Source organism: Herpailurus yagouaroundi, unplaced genomic scaffold, assembly GCF_014898765.1.
Source record: "Herpailurus yagouaroundi ecotype Mexico unplaced genomic scaffold, PumYag 77, whole genome shotgun sequence".
NCBI classification, from domain to species: domain Eukaryota; kingdom Metazoa; phylum Chordata; class Mammalia; order Carnivora; family Felidae; genus Herpailurus; species Herpailurus yagouaroundi.
In genome coordinates this window covers 21,147,907-21,165,716 of record NW_024412388.1, presented here as the reverse complement: position 1 = coordinate 21,165,716, position 17,810 = coordinate 21,147,907, and the positions used below count along the sequence as shown (strand labels likewise).

General features: G+C 41.1%; 1 protein-coding gene across 3 annotated transcripts in view; it reads left to right on the top strand.

The window, feature by feature from the left end:
- The first annotated feature begins 2,189 nt into the window (after window positions 1-2,189).
- EYA3 (EYA transcriptional coactivator and phosphatase 3) overlaps window positions 2,190-17,810 on the top strand; it is a 102,994-nt gene continuing 87,373 nt past the window's right edge. For 2 of the 3 annotated variants that reach the window (XM_040466577.1, XM_040466565.1), the window contains exon 1: window positions 6,382-6,506. The gene's annotated coding sequence lies outside the window, so the exon portion shown is untranslated. Of the gene's footprint in view, window positions 2,215-6,381; window positions 6,507-17,810 lie in introns of those variants that run through there. The other variant, XM_040466571.1, reaches the window with a different exon arrangement.

Genomic DNA, 17,810 nt, shown 5'->3' with positions numbered 1-17,810 from the left:
CCTTAGCTATCAGAGCAATGACATCATCGCATAATCTCTGAAAAACTCCACCACACTTTTGGGAGAATAACAGTGAAAAAGTGAAGGGGTGCCTGGGTGGCTCGGGTTGGTTAAGCATCCAACTCTTGATTTTTGCCTCAGGTGAGATCTGTGTGGAGACTGCTTGGGATTCTCGCTCCCTCTGCCTCTCCCCCACTGGTAGTGCACTCTCTCTCTCGAAAAAAAAAAAAAAAAGAGAGTGAAAAGTGAAATACTGAGTTAGTATTATTTTATTTTTTTTTAGAATTTATTTTTGAAGGAGAGAGATACAGAGCATGAGTGGGGGAGGAGCAGAGAGAGAGGGAGACACAGAATTCGAAGCAGGCTCCAGGCTCTAAGCTGTCAGCACAGAGCCCGATGCGGGGCTCGAACTCACGAACCGTGAGATCATGACCTGAGCCGAAGTAGAACGCTCAACCAGCTGAGCCTCCCAGGGGCCCCATGAGTTAGTTATTTAAAAATAATAGTTTTTATTTCACGTACTCCCTGATAGTGCTTTGGAGAGTTTAAGAACTGTTGGTCTAGATAATACGTAGCATCTTATATTTAGGCAGTACTGTATAGTTTACAAAGCTCCTTGAATCAGGATAAATATTCTTATTCCCATTGTGTAGCTGAAAAGCACACTGCTGTGGAGCAGGGGAGCGACCCAGCAGGGAAGGGACCCTGCCTCTGAAGAGCTCACGTTGACATGGTGCCCTGGGCCCCTTCACTGCGGGCGACTGCACTTGCCAAGCTTTCAGTGATTCCTGGGACATCCTGGGATTCCTGTAGCTGTCTACTGTAACATTTGGCATCCTGCTCTTGGCTTTCTCTCTGCTGGGGGGGCGGGGCGGGGGGTGCTGGTCATGTTCACCCAGCCCCAGGAAAGCTGTAGAACTGTCTGGGACTACAGACTGTCTGGGAGGAGTTAAAGGCAAGGGCGTCAGATGCTCAGATTTCCACGTGAAGAATTCTAATGTAATCATGAGGTAAACATGGAAGAGTGTACCTAGAAGGCAGAGATAATGGGAACCAAGTATTTTCGACTTTAGTGTTACACCTTCTCAGGTTTCTGCACAGGAAAGAAATCATTCTAGGTGTTTGAAGCAGAAAGCAATTGTTTTAGGAAATTAGATGATTACGGAATCATTGGAAAATCTCAAGGAGAGAGACTCAGGAGGCCAACTCAGGGATTGCTGGTTTCAAGATCTTATCTCTATAACTAAGGGTCAGGAATCAGAAAACTAGGATGGGGGAACTGCCTTCCTGGTTGCTGTTCCTACAACTACCTTTCCAACTTGTAAAGCTGGAGATAGAAATGGAAAGAATGCTGCAGGAAAAACCCACGTCTCCAGCGATGATCCTATTGGCCAGTAGAAACAGCCAAGGTGCAGGAACATGGCTTCTTTCTCATTTCTCTTAAATCTGACCCAAGTGCCTCTCAATACCTAGTTTTCATCCAGAACCCTAGCTGTAAGGGATCCTGAGAAGTACCCATCTTTAACCTTCCCACTTTTGCAGTGTAGGGGAGGAAGTCTCATGAGAAGGATGTGGGAATGGATGTTGAGCTGAACAAATGCAATACACAACATTTCTGACCACAGATTGATGGGAATGTGAACTCCATGAGGGCAGAAGTCTGGGCTGATTGGTTTTCTGCTGTGTCCTGAGAGCCTAGACTATCACAAAGTACCTGCTAACTAAACAGGTAGAGCCACATCAAACTGAATGTTTCCCCAGGAGCTCTTCTGGTCAACATCAGGCAGACTACAGTAGTGGCAATAGGTCTGTGACTCTGACAATGGCTGGGTCTGTGTTGCCCCCCATTGAATCTGGGTGACCTCTATGGCTGCTTTGACCATAGACCAGGATGGAAGTGTTGCTGTGTCAGTTAAGGCTGGCCTTAAGAATGGCAGCTTCCAAGACCTGTCTCTATGGAGACCTCAACTGCCATGTTCAACTACCCTCGTGGAGAGACTATGTGGAGAGGCTCTGAGACTATGTGGCCAGGAGGCTAGCTGAAGCCAGCCTTTCAGCCAATCCATCAAGTGTCAGGCACATGACTGAGGCCATGTTGGACCTGTCAGACCAGTCTAGCTGCCTAGCTGCCAGTCAGAATACTTCCAGCTGACTCCAACTGATGTCACGCAGAAGAGAGGAGTCAACCCCGTCCAAACTTCTGACTCAAAACTCGTGAGATACAGCAGTTGTTTAAAACCATTGATTTGGGGGATAGTTTGTTACATACCAATAGATAATCAGAATACACTTCAAGTGTGATCTTAGTGAATACAAAGCTGACCGTAGTAGGAATGCAGAAAATGTTCCATTTATATCCCAGGTAGATTTCCAGGGCTATAATTTTAATCCCGTATGCATTGTTGTGAGGTGTTCCTAAAACACCTGAGTTTTGCGAGTGCCTGGGTGGCTCAGTCAGTTAAGCCTCTGACTTTGGCTCAGGTCATGATCTCACAGTTTGTGAGTTCGAGCCCCACCTTGGGCTCTCTGCTGTCAGCGCAGAGCCTGCTTTGGATCCTCTGACCTCTCAATCTGCCCTATCCCGCTCTCGTGCTTTCTCTTTCAAAAATGAATAAACATTAAAAAAAAAAAAAAACAACCTGAGTTTTGTACAAGAATCATCCTCCGTAAAGCAAGAGATCTTGGATGTTTCCAAACGATACTGGTTTGTTAGGGGGAAAATATGCACAATAACAGTAACCATGTGGGTTAAGATGCCTGTGGGTAAAATGAAGATAATATACTCAGGAGCCTGGAAATGCTTTGCTCTGAAGACAGTAATGGTTACTGCTTATCTTAAAAATGTGAGTTTTGGGGCGCCTGGGTGGCGCAGTCGGTTAAGCGTCCGACTTCAGCCAGGTCCTCAAGCCTTGGGTTTGCTTCTTGCCAGTTGTGTGGCCTTGAGCAAGTTCCTTAACCTATCTGTGCCTCAGGTTTTTAATCTGTAAAATGGAGCTAGTCATAGTACTCCCTAAGTTTGTTGGGAGGATTGAAAAAGAAACATGAGCACTTATATATTTACCATGTACAATAAGCAACACACAGCAAATCTTCAATAAATATTAGTAATTACTGATTTTATGTATTGAGCACCTACTGTATGCCAATCACTCTTCTAGTACTGAGACGTCAGCAGGGAACAAGAGAGATAAAGACCCCCATGGTGCTTACTTTCTAGTGATGGACAATAAACAAACGAGGTAATTTCAGATAGTGAGAGGGATCATGAAGAAAAAGCATGTGAAGGGGAGACAGGAGCTACTTTAGACAGCAGCCAGGAGGCCATGGGAGGCCTGTGGGAAAACTTCAAAGGTGAAATTTAACTGAGAGTAGCAGAGGGGTGCCTGGGTGGCTCAGTCGGTTGAGCGTCCAACTTCTGCTCAGGTCATGATCTCACTGATGTTGAGTTCGAGCCCTATATCAGGCTCTGTACTGACAGCGTGGAGCCTAGAGCCTGCTTCAAGTTCTGTGTCTCAGTCTCTTTCTCTCTGGCCCTCCCGTGCTCATGCTCTCTCTCTCTCTCTCAACAATAAATAAACATTAAAATTTTTTTTTGTAAAAATGAGAGTAGCAGAAGGAAGCAATCATTGGAAAGTTTGGGGAAGAGTGTTCAAGAGAAGAAGAACAGTACGTGCTTAGGCTCTGAGCTAAGAAATTTGTATAGGAAAAAAGGACAGGGAGACTGGAACTGTATGTGAGGGGAAGGGAGGCTGAGCATAACATCTGAGGGGGAGAACAGGTCAAGAAGGGCCTTGTGGATCATAGTATAGAGTTTAGATTTTATTCTTTTCTTTTCTTTTTTTTAGATTTTATCTTATTTTATTTTTATTAAAAAAATTTTTTTTAATATTTATTTTTGAGAGAGAGGGGGAGGGCCAGAGAGAGACACACACAGAATCTGAAGCAGGCTCCAGGATTGGGGCTGTCAGCAGAGAGCCCAATGTGGGGCTCGAACTCACGAATCGGGAGATCATGACCTGAGCCGAAGTCCGACGTTTAACCGACTGAGCCACCCAGGCGCCCCTATTTTATTTTATTTTTTAAAGTTTATTTATTTTGAGAGAGAGAGAAACAAGAGAAACACAAGTGAGGATGGGCAGAGAAAGAGAGAGAGAGAGAGAGAGAGAATCCCAAGCAGGCTTCACACAGTCAGCATGGAGCCCGATGCGGGGCTCCAACTCACAAACCGTGAGATTGTGACCTGAACCAAAGTCAGACGCTCAACCGAATAAGCCACCCAGGCACACCTAGATTTTATTCTTAAAGGATTGTGAAGACATCGGAGGGTTTTTATTGTTAGTAGATACAGCAGTCTTTACTCTGGGGAGGAATTTATGCGCTTTCCTGTGACTCTGTTCTAGAATTATGCATACTACACACTTTCAGAGTAACTTTTCTGGGGATACCACATTGGTTACTCACGGGCTCCCCCTGGTGGAAATGGTGGCTCAGTTTGCATGGTTTCAGATGAGCAAAAGCAAATAAATGGGCAATTTATCCCTTCACTCAACAAACATATTGGGCACCTACAATGTGCTAGGCTCTGGTGCTGAAATACGTCCGTGAACAAACACAGACATCTCCTGGGGCTTACATTTTGGTGTGTATATGCGGGAGAAAGACATTTAACCAAATTCATCAGCAAATTGTTAGACGGGATAAATGTTATTCGAGAAAAAATAAGAAGGAAACTGGGCTAAAAATTTTGGGGAGGGTGATGGTGCTTCAGTTTTAAATACAGTGGCAGGGGGATGCCTGGGTGGCTCAGTTGGTTTAGGCGTTGAACTCTTGGTTTCAGCTCGGGTCATGATCTTGTTATTTGTCAGTTCAAGTCCCACATCAGGCTCCATGCTGACAGTGTGGAGCCTGCTTGAGATTCTCTCTCCCTCTCTCTCTGCCTCTCACTCTCTCTCAAAATAAAACAAACAAACAAACAGACAAATAAATAATACAAATACAGTGGCAAGGAAGTTCTCATTGAGAGGGTAACATATGAACAAAGATGTAAAGGAGGTGACCTGGTGAATGATGCAGGTGTTTGGGGGAAGAGATTCCAGGCAGAGATCAGCAAGCATGAAGGTCCTGAGTTCACGTGCAGGTTTGAGGAATAGCAAAGAGCCCAATGTGCCTTGACGTGGTGGTATAATGGAGAGTAGGAGATAAGGTTAGTTGTACTTGGGGGTGGGTAGGTGGTGTCACGTCTTGAGGGTCCTCTAGGGCAGTACAAGGATTTTTTGTTTTCACTTGGAAACAGGAATCCATTGGAGTGGGGACAGGATCTGCTTAGGGTGTTAACAGAAGCCTGTTGATGTGGTATTAACAGATTGTGGAAAAGGAAGCGTATAAAAAGAGCAGTCGCACATCGACTGTGGCTTGTACCAGTAGAGGCAGTAAATGGTCAGATTCTGAACAAATTTTAAAGGCAGATTATGCAGAACTCACTGATGAGTTAGATGAAGGGTGTGAAAGAGAGGAGTCAAGGATCTCAATAAATGTTATTACTTAATAAGTGGTCATAGGAAGAGGTGATCAAAGAGTATACAGCCCAAAAAGTGTAGAAAAGAAGTATTTTAGAGGTGTTATCAGTTTAAAAACAGTGTGTAATTTTTCTGGATTTTGTGTTATTTGTGAAGTTTTAAAATTTGTAATTTGTAATTTCTTTTCTCACTCCAAAGACTCATTTTTATACCTAATATTGTATTTGTAATTTCGGATTTTCTTTAACAGGGCCCTCAAATTGAATAAATTTCAGGTCTCCACATGCCTGAATTGAACCCTGCTCCTATTTGGGTAGTAACTTAAAGTTAGTGAAGCATCTATAAATTTTGTTTCTGATAAAATTATCACATAAAATAGCGTGCACGCAATAGAAGGTACTGTAAGACCAATAGACGTTGGGAATAAACCAATATTGGGTTCGCCTCCCCACCAGCGTCTTCCAAAACTTCCCACCCATTCTTCCTCCCGCACTTTTTCTAAAACTACCAGATGCAACCAGCATTTCTTCTCACGATCGCTTCAGGGAGGCAAGCATTACATGCATTCTAAAAGCCTTTCTAAAAATATGAAAGCGTTAAGTTTTTGTTTTTTTGTTTGTTTTTGTCGTGGCTGCTTGTGCCGCAGAAGCACCACCAGTTCCTGGGCGAAGCAAGAAATCAGCCCCTCAGCACTAAGCCGCTCCGAGGCGCGCGGTGGGGCGTAACCAGGGGCGGAGCTCCCGGAACAGTGGAGTGGGCGGGACCTAGGCGCCTCCCTGCCCCGCCCCGCCCCGTGAGGCCTGACACATGCGCCCAGAGGCTTCTGGTGGAAAGAGGTGGGGATTGTGAGGTGACCCTGGCCGCTGACTTCCGGTTCCTAGGGATGCGCATCCGGGTCACGCTAACGCCGCGGTTTCCTCCATCCGCTGGGTTCTGCTGTGGGTCTGGACCAGTACCCATGTCCTGCTCTGGGGCCTCTGCAACCTTAGGGTGAGTCACCGCCGCGACAGGGTCAGAGTGCGGCCGGTAGAGTACAGCCCGTACGGGGACGGATCAAGAGTTCTGTCCCGGTCCCTGTGGGTGGGGGTTTTCTTTGCCTGTCCCTTGTCCCTGCAGTGCTTCCCTCACTCCAGCCCTTTCCCTCGCCGGCCTCGACTCTTTCACCTCCCCCTTAGCTTTGCTGGCCTCCGCGCACCTCTCGCCTCGCTGTTTTCCTCATCCCCCCGTTACAACCCCGGGTTTCTTGCCTTTCGCCTCAGCGCTTCCCTCACCACTGCCTCTCGCTTTTTCCCTTGCTTCTCACGTTAGCACCTCCCGGGGTTCTCGCTGTTCTTTCCCGCAGCAGGACGGCCCACCTCCTCATTGTGCTTCCCCTCCTCCACTGCGAAACTGAGCTGGTCTCTCTAGGGTCCTAGGTCCGGCCCCCCAACTTCCGTCACCTTCGATCCCTGTCCCCTCCCGGGACTAGTAGGTGACATCTGTGCTTCGCCTGGGGTTCTCCCGCCTTTTCTTAGCTAGAGAAGGGCTTAGCCAAAGCCCCAGTGTCGGCCGATTCATCCGGCTTGGGGGAAGTTTTGCCTTGAGGCGTAGGGTTAGACTCTGGTAGCTTCCGTAGTTAGGGAACAACAAAGGCGTTCCCTTTTTCTTTGCTGGACCACAGTTTGGGGGGCTCTCTCTGGAGCAGGCTAACAGGTGGCAGGCACACGGAACAGCTAGCGATTGGGCTTGTGTGGTCTTGTTAACTGACAGGCCATGAGGACGTGCTGTCATTTTTGTGTTTTCTGCCCCATGAGAGTGGATGTGCACAGCTGAGGCAAAAATGCGGACGATCAGCTCTGTGTTCTGCATGGGCTTTACTTACAGGACAGGTGCTATGACAGAAGACAGGAGTTTCTTGGGAGATTTTTAGCCCCAGATTTACAAGCTCCTTGCCAGAAATTTTAGAGTTACTGAAACGTTTTCTGCCAAAGAGTGCACTCTAGTAGTTTCAGAGTACGTTTTCATTAATTGAACTCCGGGTGCAAATGTACCTTTATCTTTAACCTCTTACAGATGGTTTCTTCGTTTTTACCGTATTGCCAAGCTTTCTGTTTTTCTTCCTGTTTCTTCATAAGCCAGCCATTACACTACTTTATTACTTCGACTGTTCTTTTATTTTTTCCTTACTGTTTCCACCTTAGTCTTTTTTTTTTTTTTTAATGTTTATTTTTGAGAGATTGGTAGCCTGCGAGCGGGGGAGGGGCAGAGAGAGGGAGGGAGACACAGAATCCCAAGCAGGCTCCAGGCTCTGAGCTGTCAGCGCAGATGCCGACAGGGGCTCGAACTCACCACTGCCAGATCAAGGCCTGAGCGGAGTCTGACGCTTAACCAGCTGAGCCATCCGGGCGCCCCTCCACCTTAGTCTTAAAAACCATCGTTTTCTCATTTGAGAGTTAGGTTTCTCTTAAATTTTTAAAGTTTCTCTGATGGCTTTTAGTCACCTCCCAGATGAAGAGATTGGACTTAATAGGGGTTAGTGTCTCAAGTTTTGTGATCCGAGGTATATTTTGAGACACAGTGTTGGATAATTTTTATTTCTGTTTTTCCAGTGTTTGTGGTGTATGTCTGGCATTTGATTGCAAATACTTTTCTGTGATCTGCTTTTGAAATATAAATTGTGCTCTGAGATTTAGTATTTAAGTGAAGTGTCTGCTTCACGTTTGACTGGTGAGTTGGAGAAGAGTTTCTCTCATTATATGATGCATATACATACACAAGCAGGGCATAGACCTTGCTCGTTCCAGAATGGGGCTGCTCCCTTCAGCTATTTTTAGCAAGGGACTTTGGAGCTTGGCCATATTAGTCCTAGAAGCCACAGAGAAGGACCCTTTGGGTGGTTTTCAGTCCTTATCTAACTGCTGAGGGAAGCCCTTTGGAAAGCTCTTTACCCATACCTTCTCCCCAGCACCTGCCTTGGAAACTCCAGCTTCTGTTCAACCTGGGTCTCCTCATTTCACATCCTTAAAAACTAACCCCAGTGAGTATGGGCTGACTCCCTCTAACTGCTTCTTTACCTCTAAGTTTGTGGACTTTTTTTTTTTTTTTTTTTTTTTTAGCCATGAGCACTCCATAGATAGATTTATATTTGGATTGATGCAAGACCATCTTTCCACATTCTTCTGAACTTTCTATTTCTTGAGCATGTCTAAGTCTAAACGTAGATGGATTTCTACAGGTTACAGCTGGAGGGTTCTGTAGAGCTCAAACTTACCCTTTTATTTATTTATTTATTTTTTCAACGTTTATTTATTTTTGGGACAGAGAGAGACAGAGCATGAACGGGGGAGGAGCAGAGAGAGAGGGAGACACAGAATCGGAAACAGGCTCCAGGCTCTGAGCCATCAGCCCAGAGCCTGATGCGGGGCTCGAACTCACGGACCGCGAGATCGTGACCTGGCTGAAGTCGGACGCTTAACCGACTGCGCCACCCAGGCGCCCCAAACTTACCCTTTTATTTTACAAATAAGGAAATCAAGACTTAAAGAATTGGTGATTTTTGCAAGGTCAGTTTTTACAAATACAGAAGTCTTGTACTCAGAGTCATGCACTCAGAGAAGTGGGTTTTAGTTCTCTCAAAGTTGTAGGCCAGAGATCACAGTGTAGTATTTAGTGGTTCATTTCTTCTTCTTTTTTTTTTTTTTTTAAGTTTATTTATTTGTTTTTGAGAGAGAGAGAGAGAGAGAGTACAGGGGAGGGGCAGAGAGAGAAGGAGGGAGAGAATCTCAAGTAGGCACTGTACTGTCAGCACAGAGTGGGGCTTGAACTCACAAACTGTGAGATCATGACCTGATCCAAAGTCAGTTGGAAGCTTAACCTACTGAGCCATCCAGGCGCCCCTAGTGGTTCATTTCAACACATTTGTGCCATAGGAATGAATTCTAGGAGAAGGAATTTATGACAGATTTTTAAATTCAAGGCTGCCTTCAAAGATGGCCCCTAGAAAGAAACTGTTGTGCAGAAGTAAAAGTTGAAAAGTCTTAGGGAGTCTCTTTCTCTCTTTTCTTCTAAAATCATTTTAGCCCATTATGATATGAATGCTGCCTAAAAGCCTTTACATGAACATCCTGTGGTCTCATTGGAGCATTTGTGTTCGTGCTCCTGTCTTCCTACCAAACACTAATAGACTTTCTAATTTCTGAAAAGTGTGCATGTCCTACCCAGCTTCCAAACAACAACAAAAATTATCATTAGAGACAGCTCAGTGTATGTGTTTGTAAAGCTCAGGAGAGGAATCGATGTCAGTTTTCCGTAGAAATTTCTCCTTTAGTTTGGCAGTCTTATTTTGTAACCCTGAGGACTTCATTTAAAATAAATTTCTCATATTAGTTTATGCATACCAGGTTTTCTGTTTTTATTTGGTTCAATTATTTTTGATTATTTTTTGTCATTTTACTTGTTACTGTATGTTGTTTTACATATTTAAACTTTTATTCTTGAACCCTAGGATTTAAGGAAAATGCAGCTTTAAAAATATAAGAAACTGGGGCGCCTGGATGGCTCAGTCGGTTAAGCGCCGACTTCAGCTCAGGTCAGGATCTCGCGGTCTGTGAGTTCGAGCCCCACATCGGGCTCTGGGCTGATGGCTCAGAGCCTGGAGCCTGCTTCCGGTTCTGGGTCTCCCTCTCCCTCTGCCCCTCCCCGTTCATGCTCTGTCTCTCTCTGTCTCAAAAATAAATAAACGTTAAAAAAATATATATTAAAAATATAAGAAACAAAGTACACCCACACCACATCCTTAACCTTGTGGTGTGATGGTTTCTATGATCTGACTAAACCACTTCATAACTTCGTTCTTTTTGTTTTGCTTTCAGATAAAAGGCTGATAGAACTTCTTTTTCGGTAGTTGTCTAAGAGATTTTTGTGTTCTACATATAACAAGAAGATACTTAACTTATGTGTATTTTAAATGGGGGAAGACTGGGGCGCCTGGGTGGCGCAGTCGGTTAAGCGTCCGACTTCAGCCAGGTCACGATCTCGCGGTCCGTGAGTTCGAGCCCCGCGTCGGGCTCTGGGCTGATGGCTCAGAGCCTGGACCCTGTTTCTGATTCTGTGTCTCCCTCTCTCTCTGCCCCTCCCCCATTCATGCTCTGTCTCTCTCTGTCCCAAAAAAATAAATAAACGTTAAAAAAAAAAATTAAAAAAAAAAAATAAATAAATGGGGGAAGACTAGTTCAAAATAGTTAACGTAGAATAGTTCAACATAGAAATAATTCAAAGTGGGGCGCCTAGGTGGCTCAGATGGTTAAGCGTTGGACTCTTGATTTCGGCTCAGGTCATGATCTTATGGTTTGTGAGATTGAGCCCGGCTTTAGGCTTCATGCTGACAGCACAGAGCCTGCTTGGGATTCTCTCCTCCCTCTCTTCCCCTCCCCTTGCTCTCCTGTGCATGCTCTTTTTCTCTCTCTCTCAAAATAAAAAAACATTTTTTTTAAAGTTCAAAATGAATTTAAGAATATTAGGAAAAGCTTATTCTTCCCCTACATTCATTTATATTAGGGGGTTAATTATTATATTTGTAATAAAGTTGAAAATAGGTGGACTTTCTGCCGATTAACTTAAAAATACAGGTGTATGTTCTTATACAGAATATATGGCTTAAGCTACAAACTGCCTTATTAATATGTCTTATTGACAGAGAACATAGGTAATGGAGCAGCAACCACATCATCATCTCAATATTTTTATTTGGTCCCATCAACCTAAGTCCTAAGGTATCTAATTATTAAATGTAAAAATAATTAGAGTATCTTCTTTATTTGTAGTATATCTAAAAACATATTTGAAATATGGACTTCATAAAATTTTATGTTTTTAAGAAAACTTTACTGTTTTCTTCTTTTAAATATGTAGTTGTATTTTACCTTTTTTTTTTTTTTTTAAGTAATTTCTATGCTCAATATAGGGCTTGAACTCATAACCCTGAGATTATCAAGAATCATACACTCCACCGACTGAGCCGGCCAGGTGCCCCATAGTAGTATTTTAAATCAAAAAAGGAAATGTATAAGTAGTCCTAACCTTTCAACATCCATTGAAATTGTAAAACTCATGATTTAAAACTTTTAACAAAATAGGAATAGAGGAAACATACCTCAATATAACAAAGACCATAGTGACAAACCCATCACAAACATAGTCAACTGCGTTTTCTTTAAAATCAGGAACAAGACAAGGATGTCCATTCTCACCATTTTTATTCAACATAGTATTGAAGTCCTAGCCACAGCAATTAGGCAGAAAAAGGAAAAGAAAATATATCCAAGTTAGTAAGGGAATAAGTTAAACTGTTACTGTTTGCAAGTGACCTAATTCTACCTGTAGAAAACCTAAAGTCTCCACAAAAAACTGTTACAATTAATGGATTCAGTAAATTTGCAAGATAAAATATCAGTATACAAAAATCTGTTGCATTTCTACACACTGATAATGAACTATCAAAAAAGAGTAACTGAGGGGCTCCTGGGTGGCTCTGTTGGGCGTCTGACTTTGGCTCAGGTCATGATCTTGCAGTCCATGAGTTCGAGCCCCGCATCGGGCTCTGTGTTGACAGCTCAGAGCCTAGAGTCTGCTTCAGATTCTGTGTCTCTCTCTTTCTCTGCCCCTCCCCTGCTCACACTCTGTCTCTCTCTCTGTCTCTCAAAAATAAAGATTAAAAAAAAAAGAACTGAGAAAACAATCCCATTTACAATGGCATCAAAAAGAATAAAATGTCTAGGAGTAAATTTAACCAAGGAGGTGAAATACCTGTACACAGAAAACTGTAAGACATTGATTAAAAAACTGAAGATGTGTCGGGCTCTGTGCTGACAGCTCAGAGCCTGGAGCCTGCTTTGGATTCTGTGTCTCCCTCTCTCTCTCTGCCCCTTCCCCACTTATGCTCTGTCTCTTTCTGTCTCTTAAAAAATAAATAAAGATTTAAAAAAAAAATTTTTTTAATAAAAAATAAAAAAACTGAAGATGTCATAAATAAATGGAAAGATAGTCCATGCTCATATACTGGAAGAACTGATATTGTTACAATGTCCATACTACCCAAAGTAATCTACAGATTCCAGTGGCATTTTTCATAGAACTGGAACAAATGATTCCAAAATTTGGGTGGAAAAATTAAAAAAACAAAACAAAAAGAAAAATAAAAAAATCGTACTTAATATCTTACAGATCTTACTACCGATTGTGTTGGGTGCACTTTAACTTATCAGCTTGGTTAATATTTGTACTAAGTAGATTTACTTTTATTTGCCCTAGAAAATAGGGCAAAAAGAATATATTTCTTTTAGCAAGTTTCTTTTGGGTACCTACTATGTACAGTTTTAGTAATACGTATATAGGCTGTTCATGTGAACTAGGTAGCATTATACATAAGGCTGGCGTTTACACTTAAATCCTGAATTTGGTTTTCTTTGTACATATTTGAATTAAACCATAAGATTTAACATAACCTGTATCACCAGGGTGTAGAAAAAAAAGAAGAAAATATAATTAGAATTAAAATAAGCTTAATCCTAAGAAAATGTCACTTCTCAGTGACGATTGTATATGATTTTTTTAAGCTAGATTTTGTGATTTTCTATGGTTTTCAAAACAGTGATTTCTCATCATTATTTGATTTTAAGGTTCTTACATTAATTTGCATCACTGTTTAATATAAAATTATTTTTTTAGAGGTACAATTAAATAAATTTCATTTGGGAAACTTTAGCAACTGAACTGAAAAAATCTGTATTGGTAAAACAGTAAAAAATAAAAGCAGCTTTATATAGCTCTTACTATGTGCCAGGAACTACTCTGAGTGGTTTACATGTATGATCTCCTTAAGCTGTACAACACTGTGAAGTAAATACTGTTCTTATCTCCATTTTACCAATGAGGAAACCACGGCATGGAAGTTATATAACTTGCCCAAAGTAACACAGCTAGTTAGCCAGAGAGCTGGATTTGAACTTAGTTTTTCTGGCTTTAGAGTTCATGACCTTTTTGTATAGCATTTTACTAATTTAGTGATTTCTTCCTTTGTAGGTTAAGGTTAAAAATCCAGTTTGCCGGAAACTGTTATCAGAGGACCACTTTGGGCTTGGGAACCTTAGAGAGGGGTTTTACATGGGCTGGCCTAAGGCAAATTGCAAACCCTTTTACCACCTGTGTTTCTTAGATGGCAAAAATCATGTGTTAAAAAAGGAAAGCAGGACCATATCTTTCCCTCTTTAAAAAGTTATTGTGTGGAAGTTGGTTACTTTTGAGTTATTTGGAGAAAAGGTAGCATATTTAATAAAATGTATTCTATATTACTAAAATGTCTTCCTCTATTAATTTTTTTAATGTTTATTATTTTTGAGAGAGAGAGTGAGAGAGACAGAGTGTGAGCGGGAGAGGGGCAGAGAAAGAGGGAGACACAGAATCAGAAGCAGGTTCCAGGCTGAGCTGTCAGTGGGGTTCGAGCACACAAGCCATGAGATGATGAGTTGAGCTGAAGTACGATGCTTAACTGACTGAACCACCCAGGCGCCCCTAAAATGTCCTACCTCTTGATCTTATTATACTTCCTTTCTTTGATCTGGAGAGTATTAAATTTATGTAATAGTCTTAAACTCTGAAATCTTAATGTGTCCACTATGAATTTAACAACTTCGAAATAGGAAATAGAAAACAAACTGAGATTTCTGATTTACCTGTAGTAAATTTGGAAAAGTTGGAAATTTGTGCAAAATTAAGTATTTCCATTTCCTTAGGACTGTTATGTTGAGATTAATATATTTAAATTAGCGTTTTTAGTTTTTCTTAGAAAAGAGGAGTGTTTTTAGTTTGACTTAGAAACGAGGAGAACTTTCACAAACCATTTCCTTTATAAATTAAAAAATGCATGTAGTCATTTAGAATATTACTAATTATATTAATATTACTTCTTTTGTGCTTTTATTATTCCCAAATGTAAAAATTCTTGTTGCATCTCTAAGGGAAGGAGATGATTTTATATCATTTGAAGTGTAGTTTAATTAATGTAGGAGTCTGGGACTGAGATATGAGAAGTTATTTTTCTGAGTTTTTGAAACAATTGAGAATCATGGAATCTGGTTAGCAGAAGAAAACTATAGTTATTTTCTGGTAAGAAGGGACACTTGGTTAGGGATACTAATTTTATTTCTTATATATTAACTCCTTTTATTAATTCAGACATTAATTCAGTACACCATTTTTCATAGTAGCTTTTGTCTTGATTTTTTTTCTTTTTGGTGGGAAAAATATGGATCTGAGAAGCTTTGCTATGATGATTTAGAATATTCCTTATTTTGGTTTAAACATTTAATTTTTGTTTCAGAAACAATTCTTTTTTATATATGGGTTTGATAATTAGTTTATCTCCTAAAATTTCAATAGTTTTTTTTTTTCACCTGAAATTTAATAATGTAGCAATTACTGAATTTAGGAAAATTGTTTCTGCTAGCAGCACTGTTACTATGGGAATAAATTAGAATGATTAGTTCTTAGGTAGAATTGAACTTTATTCTTTTTTTTTTCAACGTTTATTTATTTTTGGGACAGAGAGAGACAGAGCATGAACAGGGGAGGGGTAGAGAGAGAGGGAGACACAGAATCGGAAACAGGCTCCAGGCTCTGAGCCATCAGCCCAGAGCCCGACGCGGGGCTCGAACTCACGGAGCGCGAGATCGTGACCTGGTTGAAGTCGGACGCTTAACCGACTGCGCCACCCAGGCGCCCCAAACTTTATTCTTAAGTTTCCATAGTAGTTGAAAAAGATTTATGTCAGTTTCACCTGTTGTTCCTCCTTTTTTCAAAATAAGAGGGAATTTTATTTTTTATTAAAAAAATTTTTTTTAATGTTTATTTATTTTTGAGAGAGACAGAGACAGAGTGTGGACAGGGGAGGGCCAGAGAGAGGGAGACACAGAATCTGAAACAGGCTCCAGGCTCTGAGCTGTCAGCCCAGAGCCCGATGCGGGGCTCGAACTCACAAGCCATGAGATCATGACCTGAGCTGAAATCGGACGCTTAACCGACTGAGCTACCCAGGCGCCCCTAAAGTAAGAGGGAATTTTAATTTAACACAGTAATGTTAATTTTTTCCTACTAGATTGATAATATGGCAGTTTCACTCTTTGTCGACAGCATAATCCAAAATGTGTATATGATTTGTTTTTTTAGAAAATTGCAGAATTTAGAGAACATTTTAGGGTAAAAAGTAGTATATACCTGTCTTACTAAAAAACATTCTCCAGGACGCGTCTGGGTAGCTTAGTCGATTGAATGTCCGACTTGAGCTCAGGTCATGATCTCAAGGTTCTTGGGTTCGAGGCCTGTGTGAGGCTCTGTGCTGACAGCTCAGACCTGGATCCTGCTTCAGATTTTGTGTCTCCCTCTCTCTCTCTGCCTTTCCCTTGCTCACGCTCTGTCTCTCTCTGTCTCTCAAAAAATAAATAAACGTTTAAAAAAAAAACAACACATTCTCTAGGAATCAGTGTGTTATTACTTCACTGAACTTTTCAAATCTACTTTTCCCTTTTACCAAATCTTTGCTGTAGGTTGGGAAGCAGCTATCAGATAACTGATGAATAAGTGTTCTTGAGATTGGGAATGAGAGCTTTTGCAAAGAGTATAAGCCATCTCTAATATTGGTGTGGCATTTAATAGCTAGATGAACTGAAAATGTTTGCTTTCTCTCATTCCTGTGTATCTCCTGTTAGTATATATTTATTTAGTGTTGGCACCTCACATTCTGTGAAACTTGTTTATTTGGAGTAACTGTTAAACTATTGATTCTTATAGATGGTTTTCTTCTCCTTTTTAAATTCTTTTTCAGAGTAAAGGGTTGCCTTTAAAAACCTAATTAAGAGTTGGTTGCACATCCCAACAACTTTTGGTTTAGACTCCGGCCCTTGCTTTAGACTGTGGTCATGATCCCAGGGTTGTGGGATCCAGCCTTGAGTTTGGCTCTGCGGCTCTGCACTGAGTGTGGACCATGCTTAAGATTTTCTTTTTCTCCCTCTGCCCCTTCCAGCTCTCTTTCTCTCTCTCTAAAATAAACAAAATGAAATTTTTTTTTTTTTTTTAACTAAGAGAACCACCAGAACTCTGAATGTTATTTCCTGTGTAGTTTGAAGTGGATATTTTCCTCCTTGACTGGTCAGTTTTTTATATTCTGATAAAGTGGCTTTCAAATTTTTTTTTATCATGACCCACTATAAGATGCATTTTTTCATTGTTACCCAGTACTTACACACGTATGTATACATTATCCAGTACTTATACATGTATATGTACATATTAATGTTTAAAATTGAAACAGAAGTTTTGTGGAACAATATTATCTTTACTACTGGTGATACATTGTAATATTTTCTGTTCTATTTTGCTTTATTGTATTTCATTAAAAACTGTTAGTCTTCACTAAGTTAATAAGACAACATTAATGCATTATACCTGGAGTTTGAAAAATTCGAATGACTGCTAGATTTTTTTCTAATACTGTTTTTCGGAATTGAAAATGTTTGGGTTTGTTAGTTTTTTTCTCTCTGAAATGTATCTTGATTCTGTTAAGCTTTTAATCTAAATAACTGCAGAACATTTGAGAGGGAGACCCTATTGCCCTGATTGTCATTGCTGTCATCTCTGTTCTTTACTGTGGTTAGGCACATCATTTTAAAGACTGCAATAATATAGAATCATGAGGTTGAAAACACTTGGTCACATGCAGAGCTTCCATCATGAGAATCATTTGCTAGGTTCCATCTTATAGTCAAAAGTTGAAGTTGATGAAGTTGCGTTTTGCGAACTTTGTTTCTGCTGTTAGCAACTAGTCCAAAGGTTACAAAGCTGTTTTATTCTACTTTCTTCTGGCCCCAGTCCAGTCTTTGTAAACCAGAAAAGAGAACTGAGCAGTGAAGCAGTGTCTCTTGTGTATATGGTCAGGTGAAAGTAACACGGTTGAAGAGTGTATGTATGTCCCGACTCCTTTTCTGTAATCATAAAGGGGGAAAGGTAGGAGAGATATCAGCAGTTCCTAGCATATCATAGCCATTAGAGTGAAGCAGGGTCAGCAACATACTCTACTGTTTTTATCATCACCTCCTCCTAACACTTAATGAACACTTACTATGTTCCAGGCACTGTGTAAAGCACTTCACTTTATTAACTCATATTCACTTGGGAGGCCTGGGAGAACAAAAATGAGAGAGGATAAAGAAGGAAACTTGCCTTAGTATCTTCTCATTATCTGGGTTGTGAATAGCATGACATAGC